Source organism: Oncorhynchus clarkii, chromosome 16, assembly GCF_045791955.1.
Source record: "Oncorhynchus clarkii lewisi isolate Uvic-CL-2024 chromosome 16, UVic_Ocla_1.0, whole genome shotgun sequence".
Taxonomy (NCBI): Eukaryota; Metazoa; Chordata; class Actinopteri; order Salmoniformes; family Salmonidae; genus Oncorhynchus; species Oncorhynchus clarkii.
In genome coordinates, this window is record NC_092162.1 from 7,493,823 (window position 1) to 7,512,697 (window position 18,875).

Sequence of the window (18,875 nt, forward strand, 5' to 3'; positions counted from 1 at the left end):
CCTTGAGGTGTTTCTACAACTTGGAGTCCACCTGTGGTAAATTCTATTTATTGGACATGATTTGGAAAGGCCCACACCTGTCTATATAAGGTCCCACAGTTGACAGTGCATGTCAGATCAAATACCAAGCCATGAGGTCGAAGGAATTGTCCGTAGAGCTCCGAGACAGGATTGTGTCGAGGCACAGATCTGGTGAAGGGTACCAAAAACATTCTGCAGCATTAAAAGTCCTCAAGAACACAGTGGCCTCCATCATTCTTAAATGGAAGACGTTTGGAAACACAAAGACTCTTCCTAGAGCCGGCCACCCAGCCAAACTGAGCAATAGGGGGAGAAGGGCCTTGGTCAGGGAGGTGACCAAGAACCCGATGGTCACTCTGACAGTGCTCCTGAGTTCCTCTGTGGAGATGGTAAAACCTTCCAGAAGGACAACCATCATTCCACCAATTAGGCCTTTATGGTAGAGTGGCAAGACTGAAGCCATTCCTCAGTAAAAGGCACATGACAGCCCGCTTGGAGTTTGGCAAAAGGCACCTAAAGACTCTGATCATGAGAAACAAGATTCTCTGTTCTGATGAAACCAAGATTGAACTCTTTGGCCTGAATGCCAAGCATCACATCTGGAGGAAACCTGGTACCATCCCTACGGTGAAGCCTGGTGGTGACAGCATCATGCTGTGGGGATGTTTTTCAGCGGCAGGGACTGGGAGACTAGTCAAGATCGAGGCAAAGATGAACGAGAGATCCTTGATGAAAACCTGCTCCAGAGTGCTCAGGACCTCAGACTGGGGCGAAGGCTCACCTTCCAACAGGACAATGACCCTACGCACACAGCCAAGACAATGCAGGAGTGGCTTCGGGACAAGTCTCTGAATGTCCTTGAGTGGCCCAGCCAGAGCCCGGACTTGAACCCGATCTAACATCTCTGGAGAGACCTGAAAATAGCTGTGCAGCAACGCTCCCAATCCAACCTGACAAGCTTGTAGCATCATACCCAAGAAGACTCGTGGCTGTAATCACTGCCAAAGGTGCTTCAACAAAGTACTGAGTAAAGGGTCTGACCACTTATGTAAATGTGTTATTTCTAAAAACCCGTTTTTTGCTTTGTGATTATGGGGTATTATTGTGTATAGATTGATGAGGGGAAAAAAACCAATTGTAATACATTCTTGAATAAGGCTGATAACCAAACAAAATGTGTTTAAAGTCCAGGGGTCTGAATACTTTCTGAAGACACAGACTGTAGAATATCACCACCCTGGATTTGATTTCAGGTCCCAGTTGAGAACAAGTTTTCATTTACAACTGCGACCTGGCCAAGATAAAGCAAAGCAGTGGGACAAAAACAACAACACCGAGTTAGTTACACATAAACAAACGTACAGTCAATAACACAATAGAAAAATCTACCCAAGAGGTTTTCATAAAACAAACACTTGTCCATATTAAGATCCATGTTGAGATGAATATGTTGACAGTTTCTGTCCAACCCAACCAAGTAATAGCACTGCCTTTGTTACTGTATCATCTTCTTAGACAGAGATAAGAATATGAGCCAGATTAACTCAAGTGTGTAAACCTGCTGTTTTCCAAAGGGAGAATCAAAGACAACAAAGCAAAAAAATGTGAAACTATCTTTATTTACTCTTACGGTGACACCCTGGTCGTGGTCTTCGCCTCTATGTCCACGTTTGTTTTTCCCGCTTTATCGTCAAATCCATGTGTTAAAAACACCAGGTGCACACATTGAGTAAATCCAATTACAGTGTATGTCTGGCTGTTTAACGTCACCAATAGACTCTGCCTCACTCTTTCAATTCATGTATCCCCATTTCGCTCTTGCCGGAGGAAGCAAAAACAAGAGGAGAGAGAGAAAGAAAGAAAGAAAAGAGGATGAGAAGCACAACTGACACAGACCCTGACAGAGAGAGAGAAAACCTCAGATTCACTTAACTCCAATATCCATATACACAATACACCATTTATCTCAATTACCCTTTAGTGTCACAAGAGCCTTTGAGACATAGCAGCTTTCATTTCATTTGTGTCTTTGGCTCACACTGAGCTGTCTGCCTGAACTAAGCAGGGAGGGAAACGGAGCCAAAACCATCAGATGACATGCATAGAGAGAGAGAGAGAGAGAGAGAGAGAGAGAGAGAGAGAGAGAGAGAAAGAGAGAAAGAAACATTTTACAGACAGGCTCCAAGGAGACAGTCTGTCCCTTCAAATCTGATGCATCACACAATCACAAATGGTTTATTAAAAGGTGAATTCTGCCCCTATTTCACTCTGCTAGCTTGTCAAAGAAAATCATTCCCGATAACAGGAATCAGGTATTAATGGAGAGACATACAGTATAACCAGGTTAGCGCTGTCAATGTATCCTCCTCTTAGGAGCTACAGCAGTCCCAATGTCATCCTGACAAGTCTCTCCCAGTCTCATTACGCTATAATAATGATGCACCAAGATAGCATTCAACCAAATCTCGACCACAATCTAAATCATCTCAGGTGTTCTAGAAGTGCCGTGATCCCCCTAGAGCCGTTTGTTTGAGCTAGAGACTTCTGGGTTCTTGCGTTGGATGCGTCTCAATCCACTGAATCCACTGAATCCTCTGAATCCACTGAATCCTCTGAATCCGCTGAATCCTCTGAATCCGCTGAATCCTCTGAATCCGCTGAATCCACTGAATCCTCTGGATCCGCTGAATCCTCTGGATCCGCTGAATCCTCTGAATCCGCTGAATCCACTAAATCCACAAAATCCACAAAATCCTCTGAATCCGCTGAATTCTCTGAATCCGCTGAATCCACTGAATCCACTGAATCCGCTGAATCCACTGAATCCGCTGAATTCTCTGAATCTGCTGACAGCCGCCATATGGGGTAGATAGGGGTTGCCTTATACTGTTGGATAGGGGCTGAATTATACTGGTGGAACGGGGCTGCCCTAGACTGGTGGATCAGGGGCTGCCCTAGAGTGGTAGATAGGGGCTGCCCTAGAGTGGTAGATAGGGGCTACCCTAGAGTGGTAGATAGGGGCTGCCCTAGAGTGGTAGATAGGGGCTGCCCTAGAGTGGTAGATAGGGGCTGTCCTAGAGTGGTAGATTGGGGCTGCCCTAGAGTGGTAGATAGGGGCTACCCTAGAGTAGATTGGTGAATGTCTTCTTTCTTCTACATAAGTAGTAGAATATTATACACAATTATTGCGCCGTGATCGTCCCTGGTGACGATGTACAGTATATCTCTCAGATACATTTCATACACTTCAAACCGTACATCCATTTGATATAATTTTGTCATATCTTATTTGCCATGTATTGGTGAGACATTCTAAGGCCAAATTCTAATTCAAAATTCAATGTTTCATCAAATAATTTGTAAAACCTGTTTTTATACCTACAGGGGTGCTAAAATACAAAATCAAATAGCTTGATGGTCTATGTTATTACTATCTTAAAATATTTCCATATGTTAGGTTAGTAGATAACCTATCTTACAAAAACTGCTAAGACTCTGCTACTTTAAAGGGACATTGACAAATTAGCATGAGTAAAGTGCGTCAATGAGGAAAGTTAAATATGGGTTTACATTCTATTTTGATAGCAGGTCTCTGTGACCTTAGAGTTTCAATTACGTTGAAAAGTAGTACATTTCATGTACAGGCCTAGGTGTACACCTCCTTTAATTAGAAAATGAACCGGAAAGTAATGTTTCAATGTTTTAATTATATTGAAAATGAGTTAATTTTATGTGCAGGCCTAGGGGCATTACACCTTTAATCAGACAATAAAAAGGAAATTAATTTAATTACAGTGGATAATGTTCTGAAAAGTTGAAAGAAACATCGCTATTTACTATCAGAATTACAACAGAACTGCAATTTTTACATCAAAAGAGAAGGTTACTAAGCAACTGGTACCTGGAAATGCAGATCGGAGAGATTCTCTCCTTCACATGAGAAGTGGGCTTTGTCTCTACACACATCCTCCAATGGGTTTACTAATAGTTTAGGCTTAATTCCAGGAGAGCTGAGACAACGGTTAAATACATAAGATGACACTTGTATAAACTTACTGTACCAGCTGTTCCATTGCTGTATGATGTCAGGGAGTCAGGCCTATGTAAGTGTGACTGTTCCTTCCACAGACTATATATCCATAGTTCAATATATGAAACACTATTAGCGTGCACCACCGCTAACTAGCTAGCCATTTCACATCGGCCACATTTATACAGTTGAAGTCGGAAGTTTACATACACCTTAGCCAAATTCATTTAACCTCAGTTTTTCACAATTCCTGACATTTAATCATGGTAAGAAATCCCTGTCTTAGATCAGTTAGGATCACCACTTTATTTTAAGAATGTGAAATGTCAAAATAATAGTAGAGAGAATGATTTATTTCAGCTTTTATTTATTAGTATTTGGAAGCGTTGCCTTTACATTTTTTAACTTGGGTCAAACATTCTGGGTAGCCTTCCACAAGCTTCCCACAATAGGTTGGGTGAATTTTGGCCCATTACTCCTGACAGAGCTGGTGTAACTGAGTCAGGTTTGTAGGCCTCCTAGCTCACACAAGCTTTTTCACATTCTGCCCAAACATGTCCTATGGGATTGAGGTAAGGGCTTGTGATGGCCACTCCGATACCTTGACTTTGTTGTTCTTAAATCATTTTGCCACAACTTTGGAAGTATGCTTAGGGTCATTGTCCATTTGCAAGACCCATTTGCGACCAAGCTTTAACTTCCTGACTGATGTCTTGAGATGTTGCTTCAATATATACACATCATTTTCCTACCTCATGATGCCATCTATTTTGTGAAGTGCACCAGTCCCTCCTGCAGCAAAGCACCCCCACAACATGATGCAGCCACCCCCGTGCTTCACGGTTTGGATGGTGTTCTTTGGCTTGCAAGTCTCCCCATTTTTCCTCCAAACATAATGATGGTCATTATGGCCAAACAGTTCTATTTTTGTTTCATCAGACCAGAGGACATTTCTCCAAAAAGTATGATCTTTATCCCCATGTGCAGCTGCAAACCGCAGCCTGGCTTTTTTTATGGCGGTTTTTGAGCAGTGGCTTCTTCTTTGCTGAGCGGCCTTTCAGGTTATGTCAATATAGGACTCATTTTATTGTGGGTATAGATACTGTTGTACCTGTTTCCTCCAGCATCTTCACAAGGTCCTTTATTGTTGTTCTGGGATTGATTTGCACTTGTCGCACCAAAGTACGTTAATCTCTATGAGACAGAATGCGTCTCCTTCCTGAGCGGTATGATGGCTGCGTGGTCCCATGGTGTTTATACTTGCATACTATTGTTTATACAGATGAACGTGGTACCTTCAGCCATTTAAAAATTGCTCCCAAGGATGAACCACACTTGTGGAGGTCTACAATTGTTTTATGAGATCTTGGCTGATTTCCTTAGATTTTCCCATGATGTCAAACAAAGAGGCACTGAGTTTGAAGGTAGGCCTTGAAATACATCCACAGGTACACCGCCAATTGACTCAAATGATGTCAATTAGCCTATCAGAAGCTTCTAAAGCCATGACATCATTTTCTGGAATTTTCCTAGCTGTTTAAAAAGGCACAGTCAACTTAGTGTATGTAAACTTCTGACGCACTGGAATTGTGATACATTGAATTATAAGTGAAATCATCTGTCTGTAAATAATTGTTGGAAAAATGACTTGTGTCATGCACAAAGAAGATGTCCTAACCGACTTGCCAAAACTATAGTTTGTTAACAAGAAATTTGTGGAGTGGTTGAAAAACTAGTTTTAAGGACTCCAACCTAAGTGTATGTAAACTTCCGAGTTCAACTGTATATGGTTCTTTCCACCTCATTCACTTTGATCCAGTCAAGAACAGCCTGTGTGAGATATTGTAGTCTACTAAATTTGAGATCCAACCTGGACTCAGGGGTAGACGTAACATAATATGATATGTTTTGTTTAGTATGGTATGTATTCATTTGTGGATTGTCCATCATCCATTTCGTATGACATGTTACGAATTACAATTGTTATGGCTAATGTTCAACCTTACTAATCGGCCAGAGCGTCCGGTGTGCACTCTGAAGGTGAAACGCTCTGAATTTACGAACGGACAATCTGACAGCACAGTTGCAGTCTAGAAAGCTCTGGATAACATAACAGCCAAACCAGCTCTGTCAGGGCGAGTAATGTTCAGTGGGAGGTTCTCTCTCTCTTAGATGTCTGGAAGTAGCTGGCAAGTTAGTACAGAACGTACGGATCAACCCTTAAAGAGAAGGGTGAGGCTTAAGAGGGTGTCAATTATGTTGAATGGGTGTAGATAAAGGGCACTCCGATTGTACCTCCAAAACATTTAAAGACCATTTTCTCAAAAGTGAGTTTACAAGTTTATCAATGTTCAAAGCTAAATTACTTTCACATTGTTCCTCAACTGTAGTGTATGATGTACCATTTTGTAGCTGTGAGTCTCTACTTTTATCCAATGTAAAAAACACAATTGAACATTTTGCAACATAAGACCTATTTGAGCAGGTCGGTCACATTTATCTGGTTATACACACAAAACAATAATGGTTCTAAATAGTACAATATAGGGGTTATTTGGCCTGTAACCATAGTGGGACCCTTTTTTTGATTGTTCTATAAAGTACCATGCTCTCAAGGTTCTAAATTGAACCTGTATGGTTGAACCCGTTCCAAACGTTCTATAAAGAACCATTAATAAAAGGTTCTATATAGTACCAAAAAACGGTTCATCTATGGTTACAACACTTTTTTATGGTTCTTTATGGAACCTTTCTGGAGAATGATTCTATAAAGAACCTTTCTCAATTTGAAAGGTTCTTTGTAGATATTTTTAAAGGACCATAGAGGGTATTTTATTCTGGTCAGCCATATTATATTGTTGCAGTTCCATAGGTGTTATTATTGTGTTACTTGACAAGTTCAATCAAGTGAGCTACCTCTGGAACAGCTGGGCGTCCCCGAGGAGAGAATTGAGAACCACTGACTGATTTAGTCAACTGTTCATAAATTGACAGAAGGCCACATGTGAGTCTTTCACAAGACACAGTCACCGGCCATAGCCATACCGTATATAACATGTCATCTTCCTCTTCTTCGTGTGGTTTTCCTGCAGACTAGATGCGTTGCTGCGTATTGCTGCCTTTCACAGTTTGGAAAGTGCATTACATTTGTAAAAAGGATAAGGATAATTACACCACCATCTAGGTAAACAGCCATCGATAAAAGACAGTACTGTGCAGCCGTCTTCATAGACCTTGCCAAGGCTTTCGACTCTGTCAATCACCGTATTCTTATCGGCAGACTCAGTAGCCTCGGTTTTTCGGATGACTGCCTTGCCTGGTTCACCAATTACTTTGCAGACAGAGTTCAGTGTGTCAAATCGGAGGGCATGCTGTCCGGTCCTCTGGCAGTCTCTATGGGGGTGCCACAGGGTTCAATTCTCGGGCCGACTCTTTTCTCTGTATATATCAATGATGTTTCTCATGCTGCGGGCGATTCCCTGATCCACCTCTACGCAGACGACACCATTCTATATACTTCTGGCCCGTCCTTGGACACTGTGCTATCTAACCTCCAAACGAGCTTCAATGCCATACAGCACTCCTTCCGTGGCCTCCAACTGCTCTTAAACGCTAGTAAAACCAAATGCATGCTTTTCAACCGTTCGCTGCCTGCACCCGCACGCCTGACCAGCATCACCACCCTGGATGGTTCCGACCTTGAATATGTGGACATCTATAAGTACCTAGGTGTCTGGCTAGACTCTAAACTCTCCTTCCAGACCCATATCAAACATCTCCAATCGAAAATCAAATCAAGAGTCGGCTTTCTATTCCGCAACAAAGCCTCCTTCACTCACGCCGCCAAACTTACCCTAGTAAAACTGACTATCCTACCGATCCTCGACTTCGGCGATGTCATCTACAAAATTGCTTCCAACACTCTACTCAGCAAACTGGATGCAGTTTATCACAGTGCCATCCGTTTTGTCACTAAAGCACCTTATACCACCCACCACTGCGACTTGTATGCTCTAGTCGGCTGGCCCTCGCTACATATTCGTCGCCAGACCCACTGGCTCCAGGTCATCTACAAGTCCATGCTAGGTAAAGCTCCACCTTATCTCAGTTCACTGGTTACGATGGCAACACCCATCCGTAGCACGCGCTCCAGCAGGTGTATCTCACTGATCATCCCTAAAGCCAACACCTCATTTGGCCGCCTTTCGTTCCAGTTCTCTGCTGCCTGTGACTGGAACGAATTGCAAAAATCGCTGAAGTTGGAGACTTTTATCTCCCTCACCAACTTCAAACATCTGCTATCTGAGCAGCTAACCGATCGCTGCAGCTGTACATAGTCTATTGGTAAATAGCCCACCCATTTTCACCTACCTCATCCCCATACTGTTTTTATTTATTTATTTTTCTGCTCTTTTGCACACCAATATCTCTACCTGTACATAACCATCTGATCATTTATCACTCCAGTGTTAATCTGCATAATTGTAATTATTTGCCTACCTTCTCATGCCTTTTGCACACAATGTATATATAGACTCCCCTTTTTTATACTGTGTTATTGACTTGTTAATTGTTTACTCCATGTGTAACTCTGTGTTGTCTGTTCACACTGCTATGCCTTATCTTGGCCAGGTCGCAGTTGCAAATGAGAACTTGTTCTCAACTAGCCTACCTGGTTAAATAAAGGTGAAATAAAAAAAATAAAATAAAAAAACGTTCATGAAAATGGTTTGTTCCTACAGACAGAGAGTAATGTGGCCGTGGTGTGTTATATAAAGCAGGCAGACAGGCATCGAGGCATTCAGTTACTGTTTGATTGAACGTTAGGATGTGGCCGTGGTGTGTTATATAAAGCAGGCAGACAGGCATCGAGGCATTCAGTTACTGTTTGATTGAACGTTAGGATGTGGCCGTGGTGTGTTATATAAAGCAGGCAGACAGGCATCGAGGCATTCAGTTACTGTTTGATTGAACGTTAGAATGTGGCCGTGGTGTGTTATATAAAGCAGGCAGACAGGCATCGAGGCATTCAGTTACTGTTTGATTGAACGTTAGAATGTGGCCGTGGTGTGTTATATAAAGCAGGCAGACAGGCACCGAGGCATTCAGTTACTATTTGATTGAACGTTAGAATGTGGCCGTGGTGTGTTATATAAAGCAGGCAGACAGGCATCGAGGCATTCAGTTACTATTTGATTGAACGTTAGAATGGCTAAAACAAGTGCCCTAAATGACTTTGAGCTTGGTATGATCGTCGGTGCCAGGCTCGCCGGATCCAGTATCTCAGAAACGGTCACCCTCCTGTTTTTTTTCCCACGCACGACAGTGTCCATGGTTTACCGAGAATGGTGCGACAAACAAAAAACATCCAATCAGCAGCAGTCGTGTGGGTTAAAGAAGCTTGTTGAGGAGAGAGGTCGAAGGAGATGACAAGAATCGTGCAAGCTAATAGGTGGGCCACAAACAGACAAATAACGGCACAGTACAACAGGGGTCTGCAGAACGGCATCTCGGAATGCACAACTCGTCGATCCTTGTCACGGATTGGCTACTGCAGCAGACGACCACACCATTTTCCACTCCTATCAGCTAAAAACAAGAAGAAGCTGCTCCAGTGGGCACAAGATCACCAACACTGGACAATTGAGGAGAGGAAAAACATTGCCTGGTCTGGCGAATCCCGGTGCCTGGTGTCAATGGTACAGGCTGGTGGCAGTGGTCTAATGGTGTGGTGAATGTTTTCCTGGCACACGTTTGGTCCCTTGATACCAACTGAGCTGTGAACTGTCCTGGAGGCAAAATATGGGTGTGCCTAATAAACTATATCACTATTCCTAACACACCTCATCACCCCTTCCCAAAAAGGAAAAGGAAATGGCATCTAACCCTACAGTATATACAGCATATACTACAATCCCCATCCCACTACTTTGGCCTCAACATATCCTACCCCAGGTCATTGGGCTGGGAGGCTGGAACCCCTTCCCATCTAACCCTACAGTATATACAGTATATACTACTATCCCCATCCCACTACTTTGGCCTCACCAGATCCTACCTCAGGTCATTGGGCTGGGAGGCTGGCACCCCTTCCCACCTAACCCTACAGTATATACAGTATATACTACTATCCCCATCTGACTACTTTGGCCCCAACAGATTCTACACCAGGTCATTGGGCTGGGAGGCTGGCACCCCTTCTCTCAAAACCCCCTGTAGTTCTTCTGCACTAAAATTTCTGTTACCCAAAAAAACGTATCTGCGGCTCCTCCTTCCAATTCAATCTCCTGGAATTTCCTTTCGATCTGTGCGGTACACATGCCTAGAAGCCAACCTTACTAAAGCACAAACTGTCCAGGTCACTCTGTACTGGCCTACTACTCACAGGGATCCTCTCAGGCTCCGTCACCCTTATTCCACCATCCTCTACTTTCCTCACTGTCTCAGCATGACACTTCCTGCACTGCTCTCACCATGGAAACCTCCACCTGTCTCACTGTCTCAGCATGACACTTCCTGGACTGCTCTCACCATGGAAACTTCAACCTGTCTCACTCTCAGCATGACACTTCCTGGACTGCTCTCACCATGGAAACCTCCACCTGTCCAACTGTCTCAGCATGACACTTCCTGGACTGCTCTCACCATGGAAACTTCAACCTGTCTCACTCTCAGCATGACACTTCCTGGACTGCTCTCACCATGGAAACTTCAACCTGTCTCACTCTCAGCATGACACTTCCTGGACTGCTCTCACCATAGAAACTTCAACATGTCTCTGTCTCAGCATGACACTTCCTGGACTGCTCTCACCATAGAAACTTCAACCTGTCTCACTCTCAGCATGACACTTCCTGCACTGCTCTCACCATGGAAACCTCCACCTGTTTCACTGTCTCAGCATGACACTTCCTGGACTGCTCTCACCATGGAAACCTCCACCTGTTTCTCCGTCTCAGCATGACACTTCCTGGACTGCTCTCACCATGGAAACTTCAACCTGTCTCACTGTCTCAGCATGACACTTCCTGGACTGCTCTCACCATGGAAACTTCAACCTGTCTCACTGTCTCAGCATGACACTTCCTGGACTGCTCTCACCATGGAAACTTCAACCTGTCTCACTGTCTCAGCATGATACTTCCTGCACTGCTCTCACCATGGAAACTTCAACCTGTTTCACTGTCTCAGCATGATACTTCCTGCACTGCTCTCACCATGGAAACTTCAACCTGTTTCACTGTCTCAGCATGATACTTCCTGGACTGCTCTCACCATGGAAACTTCAACCTGTCTCACTGTCTCAGCATGACACTTCCTGGACTGCTCTCACCATGGAAACTTCAACCTGTCTCACTGTCTCAGCATGATACTTCCTGCACTGCTCTCACCATGGAAACTTCAACCTGTTTCACTGTCTCAGCATGATACTTCCTGCACTGCTCTCACCATGGAAACTTCAACCTGTTTCACTCGCACAAGACAGTTTTGATCCAACATGGCCACCGCCACAATTGAAACACTTCACAAACTCATGGAAACCAAGTGCATTATTCAATACCATTCAACTCCACTCCACCCTTTACCACAAGCCCACCCTCGACAATTATGGTTCTACCAACCTGCTATGATGTAATATCATAACACAACACATTAGATAAACTGCAATGACTCTCTCACTCACAGATGCACAAAACAAGCTGTGTAAACCACACCCCAAAATATTCAAATGAGCCTCCTCCCCTACATTTTATATTATCTCCTATATTACCTCTTGAAGAGCTCCAAGGGTTCTTTGAATCATTATGGTTCCACATAGAACCATCCCCCTTCACAAAGAACCCTTGAGGAACCCTTGTTTTGTTGTGTAGCCTGGAGGCTCTGGTAACTCAATACTCAATACAACTCACAAGAAGGAAGGACAAAGGGATCTGTCAGATACTACCCACATTGAACTATGCACAAAGAATTGTCACTGTAACCTATGCAGAGTATACATAGACATTTATAGACATCTATAAACAGAAAGACCCCACACAGACAGTTAGTGTAAATAGGTATGTAGTGACCTGTAGTGAGACGGCAGGCTGTGGTTTTGTGGTTGAGGATGTTTATCAAGCTACCCCCTGGACAGAGAGAGGGCGATGCCCATTGAGAATATGAGGAAACCACAACTTCGTCCCCATACTGTTCTGTACAGAAATACAGGAAGGAAACCTCTAAGAAACAAACCATAACCATAACAGCGCTCGCTCACCCACGCATGATGGTCCTCTGGTTACCATGGCAACGCACATTTATAACACACACGGCCGTAGATGCATGTACGCGAACACGCCCAAACACACACACACAACCACACACACAACAGCAGTATCTAATCAAACTGAACTTTAACATAAAGAGAGAGGGAGGTTGAAATAGCTGAGATTCTATAAATAACAGATTGTTTCAGTAAAATGTTATCAGATAGGTGGAGACTGTTAGGAAAACAGCCAGTTACATTTGCTCTGCTGTTGAACTGTGTGTGTGTGTGTGTGTGTGTGTGTGTGTGTGTGTGTGTGTGTGTGTGTGTGTGTGTGTGTGTGTGTGTGTGTGTGTGTGTGTGTGTGTGTGTGTGTGTGTGTGTGTGAACGTAAGCGCGCGCGTGTGTGTGTGTGTGTGTGTGTATGTGTATGTATGTGTGTGTATGGACTGTGCATTTATTTTGCTTCATTTCCCCAATTACATGAGGAAAGAACAGGAAATAAGGCCTGGTGATTGTCTATGCCCCTCAGAGGCTGGTTTCACATGACCACAACTACAATAATAACTTACATTTTTAAGCTGTGTCTATTTCTGTGCAAAGTTATGAAAAGGAAGCATTCCCTCCAACGAAATTTGACAGAAAATAAACCTCTCATCGCTGTCATCTCTCTATAATATCACCCTCATCTCTCTATAATATCACCCTCCTGTCATCTCTCTATAATATCACCCTCATCTTTCTATATTATCACCCTCATCTCATCTCTCTATAATATCACCCACATCTCATCTCTCTATAATATCACCTTCATCGCTCTATAATATCACCCTCATCTCTCTATAATATCACCCTCCTGTCATCTCTCTGTAATATCACCCTCATCTCTCTATAATATCAACCTCATCTCATCTCTCTATAATATCACCCTCATCTCTCTATAATATCACCCTCCTCTCATCTCTCTATAATATCACCCTCATCTCTCTATAATATCACCCTCATCTCATCTCTCTATAATGTCACCCTCATCTCTCTATAATATCACCCTCCTCTCATCTCTCTATAATATCACCCTCATCTCTCTATAATATCACCCTCCTCTCATCTCTCTATAATATCACCCTCATCTCTCTATAATATCACCCTCCTCTCATCTCTCTATAATATCACCCTCATCTCTCTATAATATCACCCTCATCTCATCTCTCTATAATATCACCCTCATCTCTCTATAATATCACCCTCCTCTCATCTCTCTATAATATCACCCTCATCTCTCTATAATATCACCCTCCTGTCATCTCTCTATAATATCAACCTCCTGTCATCTCTCTGTAATATCACCCTCATCTCTCTATAATATCACCCTCCTGTCATCTCTCTGTAATATCACCCTCATCTCTCTATAATATTACCCTCATCTCTCAATAATATCACCCTCATCTCTATGTAATATCACCCACAAGTATCTGTAATATCACCCTCATCTCATCTCTCTGTAATATCACCCACATCTCTCTGTAATATCACCCTCATCTCTATAATATCACCCTCATCTCTCTATAATATCACCCCCATCACATCTCTCTGTAATATCACCCACATCTCTCTGTAATATCACCATCATTTTCTCTATAATATCACCCTCATCTCTCTATAATATCACCCTCCTGTCATCTCTCTATAATATCAGCCTCATCTCTCTATAATATCACCCTTATTTCTATATAATATCACCCTCATCTCATCTCTCTATAATATCACCCTCATCACATCTCTCTGTAATATCACCCTCATCTCTCTGTAATATCACCCACATCTCTCTATAATATCACCCTCATCTCTATATAATATCACCCACATCTCTCTATAATATCACCCTCCTCTCATGTCTCTATAATATGACCCTCATCTCTCTATAATATCACCCTCCTCTCATCTCTCTATAATATCACCCTCCTCTCATATCTGTATAATATCACCCACATCTCTCTATAATATCACCCTCCTCTCATCGCTGTATAATATCACCCACATCTTTCTATAACATCACCCACATCTCTCTATAATATCACCCTCCTCTCATCTCTCTATAACATCACCCACATCTCTCTATAATATCACCCTCCTCTCATCTCTCTATAATATCACCCTCATCTCTCTATAATATCACCCTCCTCTCTTATCTCTATAATATCACCCTCCTCTCATCTCTGTATAATATCACCCACATCTCTCTATAATATCACTCACATCTCTCTATAATATCACCCACATCTCTCTATAATATCACCCTCCTCTCATCTCTGTATAATATCACCCACATCTTTCTATAACATCACCCACATCTCTCTATAATATCACCCTCCTCTCATCTCTCTATAACATCACCCACATCTCTCTATAATATCACCCTCCTCTCATCTCTCTATAATATCACCCTCATCTCTCTATAATATCACCCTCCTCTCATCGCTCTATAATATCACCCTCCTCTCATCTCTGTATAATATCACCCACATCTCTCTATAATATCACTCACATCTCTCTATAATATCACCCACATCTCTCTATAATATCACCCTCCTCTCATCTCTGTATAATATCACCCACATCTTTCTATAACATCACCCACATCTCTCTATAATATCACCCTCCTCTCATCTCTCTATAACATCACCCACATCTCTCTATAATATCACCCTCCTCTCATATCTCTATAACATCACCCACATCTCTCTATAATATCACCCTCCTCTCATATTTCTATAACATCACCCACATCTCTCTATAATTTCACCCTCCTATCATCCATCTTTAACATCACCCACATCTCTCTATAATATCACCCTCCTCTCATCTCTCTATAACATCACCCACATCTCTCTGTAATATCACCCTCCTCTCATCTATATAACCCTTATTTTACCAGGTAACTTGACTGAGAACACATTCATATTTACAACAACGACCTGGGGAATAGTTACATGGGAGAGGAGGGGGTTGAATGAGCCAATTGTAAACTGGGGATGAATAGGTGACCATGATGGTATGAGGGCCAGATTGGGAATTTAGCCAGGACACCGGGGTTAACAACCCAACTCTTACGATAAGGTCAGGACACCCATTTAACGTCCCATTCGAAAGACAGATATGGTTATTCTCCAGACCTGACAAACACACAACACATTAGGGGAATCAACTCAGCGATTAAATTATTATATAAGGGAAATAACAATTGAAAGTGCCATGCTTTTGGCTCTCTGACAGACACTGCTTCAGAAGAGGATGTAGCCAAACATGACTGCCCTGGTTGGTCTTTTACCTTTTAACACGTTAACCAAAGAGGCCTTCGTCCGTCTAAACGGAGACAGAAGAAGGAGGTAAAGGAGCAACTTGTATTTCTGCTCGTGATTATAGGCTTTTCATTTGAGATGTTTACTCATGGCCAAGTGCAGACCACTGTGACCATCTGCCCCAATACCCACACCCACGCACACACACGCACACACACACGCACGCACGCAGTAACACACAGTAATATAGAGAAACCATGATTTGAGACATGCATGCTGGGAATGTCATTGATCTGCCTTAGTATAGCTACTGTCATTCACAACACATTCACTTGCTAAGGCACTGACTGAACAGCTTTACTCATATAGACTGAGTAGGTGGAGTCATGACAAAACTATATGTCTACATTCTAAACAGTCTACATTCTCCCATTCTAAATAGTCCACAACCTCCCATTCTAAATAGTCCACATCCTCCCATTCCAAATAGTCTTCATCCTCCCATTCTAAATAGTCCACATCCTCCCATTCTAAATAGTCTTCATCCTCCCATTCTAAATAGTCTTCATCCTCCCATTCTAAATAGCCTACAACCTCCCATTCTAAATAGTCCATATCCTCCCATTCTAAATAGTCTACATTCTCCCATTCTAAATAGTCCACATCCTCCCATTCTAAATAGTCTACAATCTCCCATTCTAAATAGTCTACATCCTCCCATTCTAAATAGTCTACAACCTCCCATTCTAAATAGTCCACATCCTCCCATTATAAATAGTCCATATCCTCCTATTCTAAATAGTCAACATTCTCCCATGATGCCTATTTTACTTCTCCTCAAATTATAACCAGCATCTGTAAACTCAGAACCTGAACTTCATTAATGTATTCTCTCTCCCTCTCTGAGAGCTGCCAGCAGAGCAGGAAAATAACCTCCCCCAGGAGGTTTCCCATTTCTTTTCACACCATCATATAATTACTTCACGTTTCCCCCTGAGTTCATTTAAGGTCAGTAAATCAATACTTTCCCTGTCCCTGTCCTGTTCTTAACAGAGGAAAGTACTGCAGTGCTTTCTCTGTCTCTGTGTTACTCTGTCTCTGTGTTACTCTGTCTCTGTGTTTCTCTGTCTCTGTGTTCCTCTGTCTCTGTGTTCCTCTGTCTCTGTGTTCCTCTGTCTCTGTGTTCCTCTGTCTCTGTGTCCCTCTGTCTCTGTGTTTCTCTGTCTCTGTGTTTCTCTGTCTCTGTGTTTTTCTGTCTCTGTGTTCCTCTGTCTCTGTGTTACTCTGTCTTTGTGTTCCTCTGTCTCTGTGTTCCTCTGTCTCTGTGTTCCTCTGTCCCTGTGTTTCTCCGTCTCTGTGTTCCTCTGTCCCTGTGTTTCTCCGTCTCTGTATTCCCCTGTGTTCCTCTGTCTCTGTGTTTCTCTGTCTCTGTGTTTCTCTGTCTCTGTGTTTCTCTGTCTCTGTGTTCCTCTGTCTCTGTGTTCCTCTGTCCCTGTGTTCCTCTGTCTCTGTGTTCCTCTGTCTCTGTGTTTCTCCGTCTCTGTGTTCTTCTGTCCCTGTGTTTCTCCGTCTCTGTGTTCCCCTTAACCAACATTGCATCTCATTGACATTGTTATGTAACAATAGGACATTGAACATTCCATTGACATTGTTATGTAACAATAGGACATTTAACATTCCATTGGCATTGTTATGTAACAGTAGGGCATTGAACATTCGATTGACATTGTTATGTAACAGTAGGGCATTGAACATTCCATTGACATTGTTATGTAACAGTAGGGCATTGAACATTCCATTGACATTGTTATGTAACAGTAGGACATTGAACATTCCATTGACATTGTTATGTAACAATAGGACATTGAACATTCCATTGACATTGTTATGTAACAATAGGACATTGAACATTCCATTGACATTGTTATGTAACAATAGGACATTGAACATTCCATTGACATTGTTATGTAACAATAGGACATTGAACATTCCATTGACATTGTTATGTAACAATAGGACATTGAACATTCCATTGACATTGTTATGTAACAATAGGACATTGAACATTCCATTGACATTGTTATGTAACAGTAGGACATTTAACATTCCATTGACATTGTTATGTAACAATAGGACATTGAACATTCCATTGACATTGTTATGTAACAATAGGACATTGAACATTCCATTGACATTGTTATGTAACAGTAGGACATTTTACTCATACCAACTGTCAACATCTCTGTATTAATATGAATCAACCTACCTTAGGCAATACATGTACATTGCCTTCAGAAAGTATTATTGTATGCCCATGTGGGCTGGGCACCGGTAGGTGTATAACACTATAAATCAATCATTCGTACCCTTTAACTTATTACACATTTTGTTGCCTTATAGCCTGAAATCAAAACGGATAAAAAATATCACTCATCTACACACAATACCCCATAATGACAAAGTGAAAACATGTTTTTAGACATTTTTACAAATGTATCGACAATTAAATACAGACATATCTAATTTCAATAAGTATTCACACCACTGAGTCAATACTTTGTAGAAGCCCCTTTGGCAGCGATTACAGCTGGGTAAGTCTGAGTGAGTCAATACTTTGTAGAAGCCCCTTTGGCAGCGTTTACAGCTGGGTAAGTCTGAGTGAGTCAATACTTTGTAGAAGCCCCTTTGGCAGCGTTTACAGCTGGGTAAGTCTGAGTGAGTCAATACTTTGTAGAAGCCCCTTTGGCAGCGTTTACAGCTGGGTAAGTCTGAGTGAGTCAATACTTTGTAGAAGCCCCTTTGGCAGCGATTACAGCTGGGTAAGTCTGAGTGAGTCAATACTTTGTAGAAGCCCCTTTGGCAGCGATTACAGCTGGGTAAGTCTGAGTGAGTCAATACTTTGTAGAAGCCCCTTTGGCAGCGTTTACAGCTGGGTAAGTCTGAGTGAGTCAATACTTTGTAGAAGCCCCTTTGGCAGCGTTTACAGCTGGGTAAGTCTGAGTGAGTCAATACTTTGTAGAAGCCCCTTTGGCAGCGTTTACAGCTGGGTAAGTCTGAGTGAGTCAATACTTTGTAGAAGCCCCTTTGGCAGCGTTTACAGCTGGGTAAGTCTGAGTGAGTCAATACTTTGTAGAAGCCCCTTTGGCAGCGTTTACAGCTGGGTAAGTCTGAGTGAGTCAATACTTTGTAGAAGCCCCTTTGGCAGCGTTTACAGCTGGGTAAGTCTGAGTGAGTCAATACTTTGTAGAAGCCCCTTTGGCAGCGTTTACAGCTGGGTAAG

General features: G+C 42.5%; 1 pseudogene; it reads right to left on the reverse strand.

Moving 5' to 3' along the window:
* LOC139367834 (growth arrest-specific protein 7-like) overlaps positions 1–18,875 on the reverse strand; it is a 54,916-nt pseudogene that overhangs the window by 14,158 nt on the left and 21,883 nt on the right.